The sequence below is a fragment of the Anopheles aquasalis genome, chromosome 2, assembly GCF_943734665.1.
Source record: "Anopheles aquasalis chromosome 2, idAnoAquaMG_Q_19, whole genome shotgun sequence".
Lineage (NCBI taxonomy): Eukaryota > Metazoa > Arthropoda > Insecta > Diptera > Culicidae > Anopheles > Anopheles aquasalis.
This window is the reverse complement of record NC_064877.1, coordinates 15,635,001-15,645,000: the sequence shown is the minus strand read 5'-3', so window position 1 is coordinate 15,645,000 and position 10,000 is coordinate 15,635,001. Positions and strand designations below refer to the sequence as shown.

The following is a 10,000-nucleotide window of genomic DNA, read 5'->3' as shown; positions in this document are numbered from 1 at the left end:
GACGATAAAGAATCCTGGCACACATACGTTCCAGAAGTCACATTAGCGCCACATAACACATGAGTGGATGGAGTTACGCGTGAAAGTTGCACTAGACCTCCTCTCTAGGTCTCGGCCCAGTCTCAGAACGATACAACCGAGAACTCGGATCGGTGCAAAATGGACGAACTTTCCAACCATTCCAGTGCCGATTAATCAGTGCCGCAGAACCTCTTAGGGTAACTGTGCATGCCCGGCAGAACAACATAGCAAAACCAAGAAGGAGAAGCTTGCTGCCCAGGAGGAAAAGTTACTGCAGTTGTGCACATCGCCTTAAGATAAATCTTGGTCGATACTTCACCGATGAAGGATTCGAGAGTGTACATTACATTCCGTCCATAATGGCGAATGGGACTTGGGCGAGGGGGACACATTCTACACCGAATACACACTCTCCGACGACTGGAACTGGAATGACTCACTCAACTAACCTCCGCTCGGAGAAGATGATGGCGAATATGAAGGATGAATTGAAATCCGCAAAACCGTCTACCACACGACGAATAACGGGCGGTTGGATACAATGAACCGCCTGCACCACCACCGCAGTGCCGTAGGGAAGCTCCGTAGGGTTCTTCTGCAGCATTCCTCCCTCAACAACCCCAAGAACCGCGTCAGTCGAGCAACAGCAGCGCAATGCGACAACCCTTTTGTACACTCTCGCGGCGGCGGCGACGGCCACCACTCGTCCGTCGGTCGGTCGGTGGCTTGTCACACACAAATGATGCTGCAGTGTACCGTGGAAAGAATCCTGGAGAGCGCACCGTTGTCGGTGAGTTCCTCCACCTCCACAAATCAACTCCGCGGAACCAACAGCGAACGAGGGCGGCGAAGGTGAATCAGGTGCCAATGTTCAGATCGGCACGGGCGCGCGCTCGTGTTCCGCACCACAGAAACCCCGGACCTACTACTTTTTGTCCTCGCCTGCGATCCCTCTGTACCTGTGCGCCTCTGTGTGGTTTGTTGCCTGTTTTGGTGGCTTTGTTTTAGCTCCGTCTCCGTCGTCGCGGTTCTGTGTGATGGGCTCGTGCCTGTCTCCAGGAGGTGTTTTTTTTTTGCGCGAAAAATCCAGATTCCAGGCGCATGAGGGGCACACACAGGTGAAACGGGGAACGAGGTGTTGGAGGATAAACCAACAAAACCGGGAGAATGGACACCCACCCAGGACACAGTCAGTATCAGGCATTCCATTAGGCTCTTCGACTACTGCTTCTGCTGGTGCTGCAACCGATGGCCTTACGGTCACCACCTTTTTGACTTTTATCCCTGCCCGTGGCCACACACAACTGGAGCGAGCGTACGGAAACGGGAATGTAAAACTCTCGCGATTCCAACAGCGAGTGTCCTGGTGTTTGGGGGGTGGGCATATCATCCGTACCTGCCGATAATGGAATTCATTGGTCAGCAGCACCAGCAATATCTCGCTGGTGCCCAATCAACACAGTACACAGGGTGGTCATTGGAAAAGAGGCACCGAGCTTCACTCGAGGTCGAGAAGCTCGACATAAATGCACAACCACCACCAATGGATAATCTCTGGAATTCAAAAGAGGGGGAAAAGAGTACAGGTTTCGCAGAAGTCGCGCCGGTTCGCGCAGTGACCGGCACACCACCAGGATTGCATGATTCATGGTGCAAAAATGTTTCGCGCGACTTTTCGCGACCTGAAACCCCACCACCAGCAGCAGCGGCGTGGTGACCAGCGCCCGGAATGCAGGCATAGCAGGAAGGAGAAAGGCTCACATGGCGATGGTTGGCGCAACGATTGCGATATGCTCTCGCGCCCCCCGGAAGGCATCCCATACGGCGTCTGCACCAGATTTATGCTTTCTCATGCTTCCTCGCTTCCTTCTTTCCACACCGGGGGGGCACCGGAGGGATGCACGAGCAAACGGGGTCAGTTACGAGTTTCTTCTCCGCTCGCCCTCCCGTGGCCCTCCCCACCCAACAGGTAGAAGGAGCTGCCACCAGCGTGCCAGCTCTGGCTGTTGTGTGCACCACGCTGGAGCAACTACTTACGTATCTAAACGAGGTGAAGGGCTCTTGGTCGCCAACTTAAGCAGCAGCAGCAGCAGCATCACTGGATGGGTTTGGTTGGCACAGATTGAATTACTCCTCGCCAGTCTCCTCCTGGTCCTCCTACTCCACCTCCACCTTCTCGGTAGTATTAGAGAGGGATCCAGATCACTGCTCCGCGTCCACCAACCAACCACAAGCAACATCCTGCGCTGCCTGGATGCACCGAGCTGCAGCAAAAAGATAAAGTGTAATGCGTGATATCCGGTCAAGTGTGAGCCAAAAAGCTCTGCTGCCAACCCAACTAACAGGCCCGGGCGGACGTCGTCGGACGGATGGACAGGATGGATGGTTTCCATGGACCAATTTTCTCATTCATCTTCATTACACTCCACGCCACGCCACTAGAGGGGGGCACAAGAAAAAGAAGATATCGCTCCCCGTCCCGTTCTCCTTCTCCTTCTGGCAATACACCGGCTGCTTCTTATCAAATTTCATTGGCTCCAAGTATCCATGACTGCCTGGCCGGCCCTCTCCTTCAGGACTTGTCTTCTGACTTCCCGACACCGTCAGGGCCCTACTTTCTACTAGCAAGCTACAGCTCCAGAAAAGGGGGGCGCAAGATTGTGTGCTGCAACACAATCTTCGGTCCCGTATTTCTCACTATTGCGCTTGGTACCGTCGCTTGAAATGAATTATCGTTTAGTCACTCACTGGATAAATCTCTCGCTGGATGGAATTCGCACACAAAAGACTTGATTTCCAAATTCCAACGAAAATACCTTCCCCCAACCAACCAACAGCCGGACTTGGAGACTCGGACTGGTGCGGGCTCTTATTCCCATTATTCCCACGGATTTTGCGAGCACCATCAAGCTTGCTAAACCTTCCGGGTGCCTCATCCTGTTCCCGTGCTGAGATTCTTCTACGTCGAGTTAAAATTTCATTTCGATGGTCGTCCATCCAACCTCACACACAGCAAACATTCCGAAACAAACACACAGAAAGAAGATGCTCCAGCAGAACCAGGCGGAGAGGGGGGATATCAGCGAGCATTTGAGGCGAAAGTTAACGAGCAGGATTTATCGGATGGTTCGCTCGCTCCATTGCCGCAATGCGCCTTTTAATTTCATGATAAATCAAAATAAATTGACAACCAGAACGGGCTGCTGCTGGGTGCATTTCTGATGGAAGGGGATCCCACTGGATGAGAGATCCAGAACGTTGCATCCTGGAGAGAATGCAATTCAAATTTTGTTACCTTCCTCCCGGGCCAAAACCAAGTGATCTTGACCAAGTAATACGTTGTTGATTCCACCCAAGATCGAGTGGATCAGATTTCCAAAAGTATCAATTCGTGGAGCATTCTTTTCCTTTCTTTGGCTTCAGTCCGATCAGTTCTGCCATTAACCATGCCAAGGGGAGCACAAGGATTAAGCTTAAGCCATCGGTGAAACCTCTGAGGACCTCACAAAATACCAACAACAAAAAAACCAATTCTTAGTATGCTTCTTCTCGTTCTTCTTCGAACACGGGCCGTGTCTCGGCTTTACGAAATGGTACCGACCGTGCAGGCTGGCCGGCCGGCTCCGGGTTTCAGTTTTTTGCTCCATGCAGAACGCAGAATCACCTTGAAAGAATGTCAACTGACGGGTTCCCTGCTGCTGCTGCTGCTGCAGTACCCAGCGGTCAGATCAATCCAATTCCCGCTCCGTTCCGTGAGCAGGGGAGTTTCTGGTTCGCGAAAGGGGGCTGCTGATGCTGCGAATCGGCGAAGTGATTACTGCAACCGGTTTGCATCGTCGCGCCAGGCGCCGTGTGCGCCCATAACGTAGCAGCAGCAGCAGCAACAGAACCAGCGACGAAAATACGGAACAGAACAGAACGGAAAAAACCAAAAACCCAACAAAAAAAAAAACATGGCGCGTTCTCGCGCGAAATTCAAATCTCCTGTCCCTGAGGTTGGTCCCGAAAAAAAAATGTCCCCCCTTCTTCCTCCGACATTCTTCTCATACGGGGTGCGCCACGCTGCTGCTGCTGCTGCTGTTCTCGTGTCGCGGATTTATCATCGCTCGATCGCTTTCACATCATGCGCCTGTGGTCTCGCGCAACCTGTTTCCACCGAACCATGGGGTTTTATCAGCGTGATTTATCCGTCCGCGACGCTGACCAGTGACCTTACACGTGGGGCCGTCGCACGCAGCACGATGTATGCGGACGACCGGTACACACCGTGAGATGAATAGCTTTCAGATCTTGGCGAACTGATAGGGGGCCTGGATCCTGGATCGAGAATACCCGAGCGACTAGTGGCCAGTGTGCTCAGCACTCAGCACCATTCCTGTACAACGTGAGACAGGAACGCCGATATTTCGATTTCAATGTCACCGAAAGGTGTTCGCAAAAATATCGCCCAAGGAATACAGAAATTCAATTAGAAACTGTCCAACTGTCTGGAGTTCTGGCTTGTCTTTGAGCTCCACCTAACCACCACCAGTGATGCCCGATCTGCGAAATTCAGTATGGAAATGGCATCATGGAAACAGAATGTACCAGCGCTGCTCCTAATCCTAAAACTCCAACAGTCAACTGTGCAACTGCTGGAGTCAGCTGATTGACAGCTCAGCCGTCGCCAGCTGCACCTGCCCTAAAGATGGAGACGCTGGAGCAAAAACACAGCACGCTCCATAAGTATTTCCGGGCGGGTGTCGATACATTCCACCGAGTGCTCGCTTGCATATTATGACGAGTCTTGCCATCTGGATGGGAGTTTCGCCCGTTCGGTCAAGATTTGCATTTTGATATTTGACAAGCTGCTCAAACCAGGGGGCGTACTAAGCGTTCACCCAGACCAAACCAACGCACTGGGACCGGATGTCGCAAAAAAAAAAAACCCGCGCGCCACGAACCACGAAAGGAAAGTGCAATCTGTGTCAAGACGCCGTCGCCGTCGTCGCCGTCGGCCACTCTTCTGTGCCAACGCAATATTTGAAGGGCACTGCACGATATATAGAGGGGGACAGGTTACGATCCAGTAATCGATATCTGCTCGATGATAAATCGGCCGCAAATGAATGCTGCGCGCGCGCGAGCGCGCATTGTCTGTTGTCGCGGACCGCACACGCGCGCACCTTCGCAATCCAATTCCCTGAGCCGTCCACAGAGCAGCAAGCAAGTGGCCGAATAAATAAGAACAACGTCATCAATTTACGCGAGCGCGAGCGCGCGCACGGTGCACTCACGATCTTGGCTTCGAACACGTTGGAAAGATTGGCAGAAGAACGGGGCACGGTGAGTCCTCCACGCGAACCACGTTGTCTGCATGGCACTGGAGGGACCCTTTCACGGCTTATCGTCGCACAAGATCGGCGCAGCACCAGAACCCCATGTCCATTACACTACTCCCGTCCGTGGGTATCTCCTCCGCTCATCGTACACAGTCACACAGTGCCCGCCCCGAAACCATCGCCAAGGTTCGATCGATCGATCGTTGGCTGGCTGGCTGGCTAGCTGGTTTTGTAGCTGGCTGCTGCTGCTGGTCGTGAATTCATTGGCTTCGTCGTCGTCGTTTAAAAAACGCCATTACGTCCCTCGAACCTGCGCTGCGCTCTCTCCCGTGATCTCTCGCGATCGTGAAGCCCACATTCGACCGGTCGGGAGTGTGGAATCGATCGCGACGAGAAGCAAGCTGCAGGATGGGCGGCTTATGCGCATGCGCCTGGAACACATGCATTCCACGCAAAATGAGGATAATTTTTATTATTATTTTTATGTTTACCTTTACTTCCTCTTCCTCCTCCTCCGCACCACATTCCACCTCTTTCCCTGTCACAGCACCCCCTTCTCTTCTGGGGATGAATTTTTTTTCTGTCCCCCTCCGTTTTGTTCTTTGTAACGATAGGCCGCTTCTCAAGGTCCGATCGGATCGCATCGGATCGAAGCCGCAGAAGGCATAATCCTTGCAGATTGCATGGAACGGAACCTTGGGCGCGAGCACACGGTCAAACATCTCGCCAAAGGGGCAATTCAGGGCAATAAGAACAACAGCACCACCTTCCTCCTCCCCCGCCGGGAAAGATCGTGTGTGGATTTGATTTTTATGTGATCTTCCGAGCATGTCCGGGGGTCCTCGAGTCCCGATTGCAGTGAGCGACCCGTGCGGAGGTTACTTTATTGCAGCAGCAATAAAATTCTTGCTCTCTCTCTCTCTCTCTTTCTCTCTGCTTGATACTCACCTTTCACGGGGATTTAGGGTGGTTTATAGGATTGCCGGTACTGCACTTGAGGCCGATGAGCAGAACAGAATAACCTTCGAGTCGAATCGAGTCAGCTGCAACGTCGAGTAGCTTGTATCGTTGTGGTCGTCGTCTCTGGGCTTTACGTAGTACGGCACATCGTCACGCTCCCTTAGCAGTATCACCAGCAGCACCAATTGCAGGCCATTGAACTCTGCAAAACCGCAGAACGGAGAGTAAGGACTTTAATACTCGGCAATTAATGTTCGCTTCTTCGCCGTCATCGCCATCCCTTTCTTGCTCTTTTTTATCGGATGGATCATGCCCAAGCCGAAACTCTTCACAAATGCACATCAATGATCAGAAATCTGCACTCGGTACCCCGTCGGTGGTGGTGGTGAAAGGCGTTAAAATCCACGAGGATAAGCACAGGAAGAGTAATGATAAATTTGAAATTCGAATCCGCATCCGGGTAGAGGTCCCGGATACTCGATGAAATTCCTGAGAATTAATCCCCGTACAGAGACATAAAACCATAAAACGCAAGCTCAAGCGAAGCTCAAACAACCAGCAGACGCTCCCCCCGGGGGCAGGGCGGGATGAGCTCCTTGAAAGTCTGCATAAAGTCCCCCCCCCTCCCCGCCCTGCCGGAATCGATGCTCGAATCGAATCTGTGAATTGCACTGACTCGCAGCATCGCATTGGAACATTAAACATGTATAATAGCACCGGCAATGCCCGGCAGTCCCTTGGCTTTGCCGATTGCACTTCGCTGCGAAAAGCAATTAAAGCCGCCACGCTTGAAGCTCGATGCAGCACAAAGGCAGAAGACGATTCCGAAGAAGGACAAGAGGACGAGATCTCATGCAAATGATGATCGCAAGGGTTCTCGCACTGTGCGCTGTCGGTCTGGCAAATGCGCTTCCTTGGCGGCGATGGCCACTCGGAAGAAGCGCCTTCGTCAAGCAAGATAAACATTGGAAAGCCACTTGCACTGCGACCGGCCGGCCGGTTGGCTGGCTTTGCTGATGCATTGTTAATAGAGAACCCTTCTTTTTGGCGTTGAAATGCGGCCAAGTGCTGACAAGCTTCCGCCTGCTGTGATGAAAAGACGGATCCACACGAATCCATCTATCCACCGCTGGATGGGTGTATTTGCATTGGAAAAGTTGTCCGCCAACGTCGCACACTTTCTGGTTGCGAATCCAATCCCAACCAACGTTCACAGGCCTGTCGGAACCAGGACCATCATGATGATGTCGAGATGGTTTTGCATCCGTGGAGTCCAACTGCAATCTCGACTCGGAAGGGATCCCGTGGAAGTAAACGAAGAGAAGAGAAGTGAGAGAGAGGAGTTGCAGGAGCGAGGAGATGCATTTCATATCTCCGCATTCTTGGTGTCCGTGGACGCGCGAATCGATTAAAATTCCATCCCGAAAACTCGACGTTTCTCCACACGCGCCTGCCTGCCTGAATGATGAAGGATGACGGTATTCCTCTGGCTGGACTGTAGAGAGACCAGAGAGTGACGGGGAGGGGGATACTTTTCCCATTTCGCACACTTTTCATCCGACGAATTAATTTCGTGCAAACGATGCCACAGGAACATCACCCCCCGGGAGGGCCAGCGCCAGATCTCTCCCTTTAGAGAGCATCGCATCTTGTCATAAAGACCATTGGGCGAGCTGTCTGTGACTCTGTGCTCGTGGTGATGGTGCTGGTGGTTGCTTAATGCATTTCATGTCGCAATCCAATCTCTTTCCTTTCCCTCGCCGGCGTTCAAAGACCAACTGGTTACCTTTTTGCGCTCGCGAAGCAAGCGGCACGCGGCACGCGAAACCCACGCGTCCGACGCGCTAGACGCTCCACATCCCATAAATCCGCTCGTAGACAGGGAGGGAGGGAAGGTGGACCTCGAAGACATCTATCCGCGACCGGACACCGCCTGCATCGTCGTTGTGCTTGTCACCACAAGCGAGTGGTCGTGAAAATAAGCATAAAATGACTTTCTGTGCGTTGGACATTGCGCGGCCTGAGAGGTTCGAGGGAGGACACTCGAGGGAAAAAAGGGTTGCATTACACGCCTTTTGGTTTACCCTTTTCTGCAGTGGAGTTCGGTTCCTAGCAAGTGCAGACCACAACATTGCACAACTTCCGCTTCCGCTACACCTGCATAGACAGGTACGATCGATCGTATGGATCACTTTCGTTGTCGGACTCCTTACGGCACCTGCCTTGTGGTAATAGTGGAGGTGCACCTGTCGTTCTCGTAGCAGCTATTACTTAATTTGCTTCCACAAAAAACGGACCGGATGCTCTGGCACAGTCCAGCACAGTAAGCAGATCCGCAAGGGAGTGTTTTTGTTGCATTTTGCACACTCGGTGCGGTACCGGGGCTCATAAGAACTGAAAGTGCACAATCTAATTGAGTAATTGCATCCAGGGAGCTGGTAGCGTTCGCTGTTTGGTTAATGGCTGCAAGTGCTGCATGGCGCGTTCTTACTCTAAAAAGTGTTTTGCAAATCACTTTCGGCTGAGTTTTCTGATTTTTTTTTCCGGTCCCTCACGATGTGAACTGTCTAGCATAAGTTACTTGTTTTGATTCTTCGCCGGGCGAAAGCACCAGCACAACCAGTCAGTCGGTAGTGAGTACGCGGGGGTTTCCGTGGGTTCATAAATTGGGAAAACACAGACACGCGATGGCGACGGCGACGACGACGACGAGCGCAGTCATAACACGCTGATGCTCTGTTTGCCAAATTATATATTGTCCCGTTAACTCATTTGGCGGCGGCCGACGATGGTGACCAAAAAGAGGGGCCGAGAATTTCCCATGTCACCAAGAGTGGCGGTGAATCACACCGCTCCTGTAAAAGCCGTGCCTTAATGACCATGTTCACAATCAGTGTCGAGTGTTTGAATCGCCATTTCCATTCAATTAAGCCGACTCTCTCTCTCTCTGCTGCCTTCCTCGGAAATGTCGTTCTCCCAATTCAAGGCAACCGCTTCTCATGAAATTGTTTCATTTTTTGTTGGCGCCACCAACAGACACTGTGAGGTAATAGGTGTGTTGTGCTACCTCTCGCGGAGATCGCCATGCAGTGAGCGGAAGAACTATTTTTAACAAGACAAGACAGATCCCATAGAAACGTCACATTCGACGACAGAGGGGCGCGGATGAGTGATCGCCAGGGATGTGGGGAGTGTCCACCGCCAGCGAGATGTTTCACTTGAAATTTCGCGCTAGACATCAGCCCCGTCCCCCGACCGCCAGTGGTTCGGGGCCTCTGGTTCGAAACGCAACAAATCCCGTGTTGTTGAGCGGAAGTGACCACCTTCCGCGGCCCAGAGTTAGACGGCCACACCACTGTTGTTGTATTAATAACTGATTCATAACACTGACACTTGACGCCTCGCCAGACGCTCTTGGATGCGATCCAAAGACCAGCGGCCAGTTCAAGGTGCACTCCGTCGTTCGTTCGAGATTCAGAGTTCAGTAGGAGGAGGAGGAGGAGCGGGAGGATTTGTGGGATATTCTGAGAACTACCTTCACTTGACTTGTTACTCTCGACAAGGATGATTGTACTCTACTTGCTGGGCGGCGGCATCAGCATCCCGGATGGACTTGATAGAAAGCCATCTCCTCCGCGTTTCGAGACATGCTGGTAATGAATCGTTGCCACACGCTTATAGGTCAGGGCGGTGACCAT

At 52.3% G+C, this 10,000-nt stretch overlaps 1 protein-coding gene across 2 annotated transcripts in view; it reads right to left on the bottom strand.

Annotated features, from left to right (window-relative positions):
• The window catches only part of LOC126570282 (interference hedgehog-like), an 80,471-nt gene that overhangs the window by 17,035 nt on the left and 53,436 nt on the right, over positions 1 to 10,000 (bottom strand). For both annotated transcript variants that reach the window (XM_050227921.1, XM_050227922.1), the window contains exon 4: positions 6,291 to 6,504. The gene's annotated coding sequence lies outside the window, so the exon portion shown is untranslated. The remainder of the gene's footprint in view (positions 1 to 6,290; positions 6,505 to 10,000) is intronic.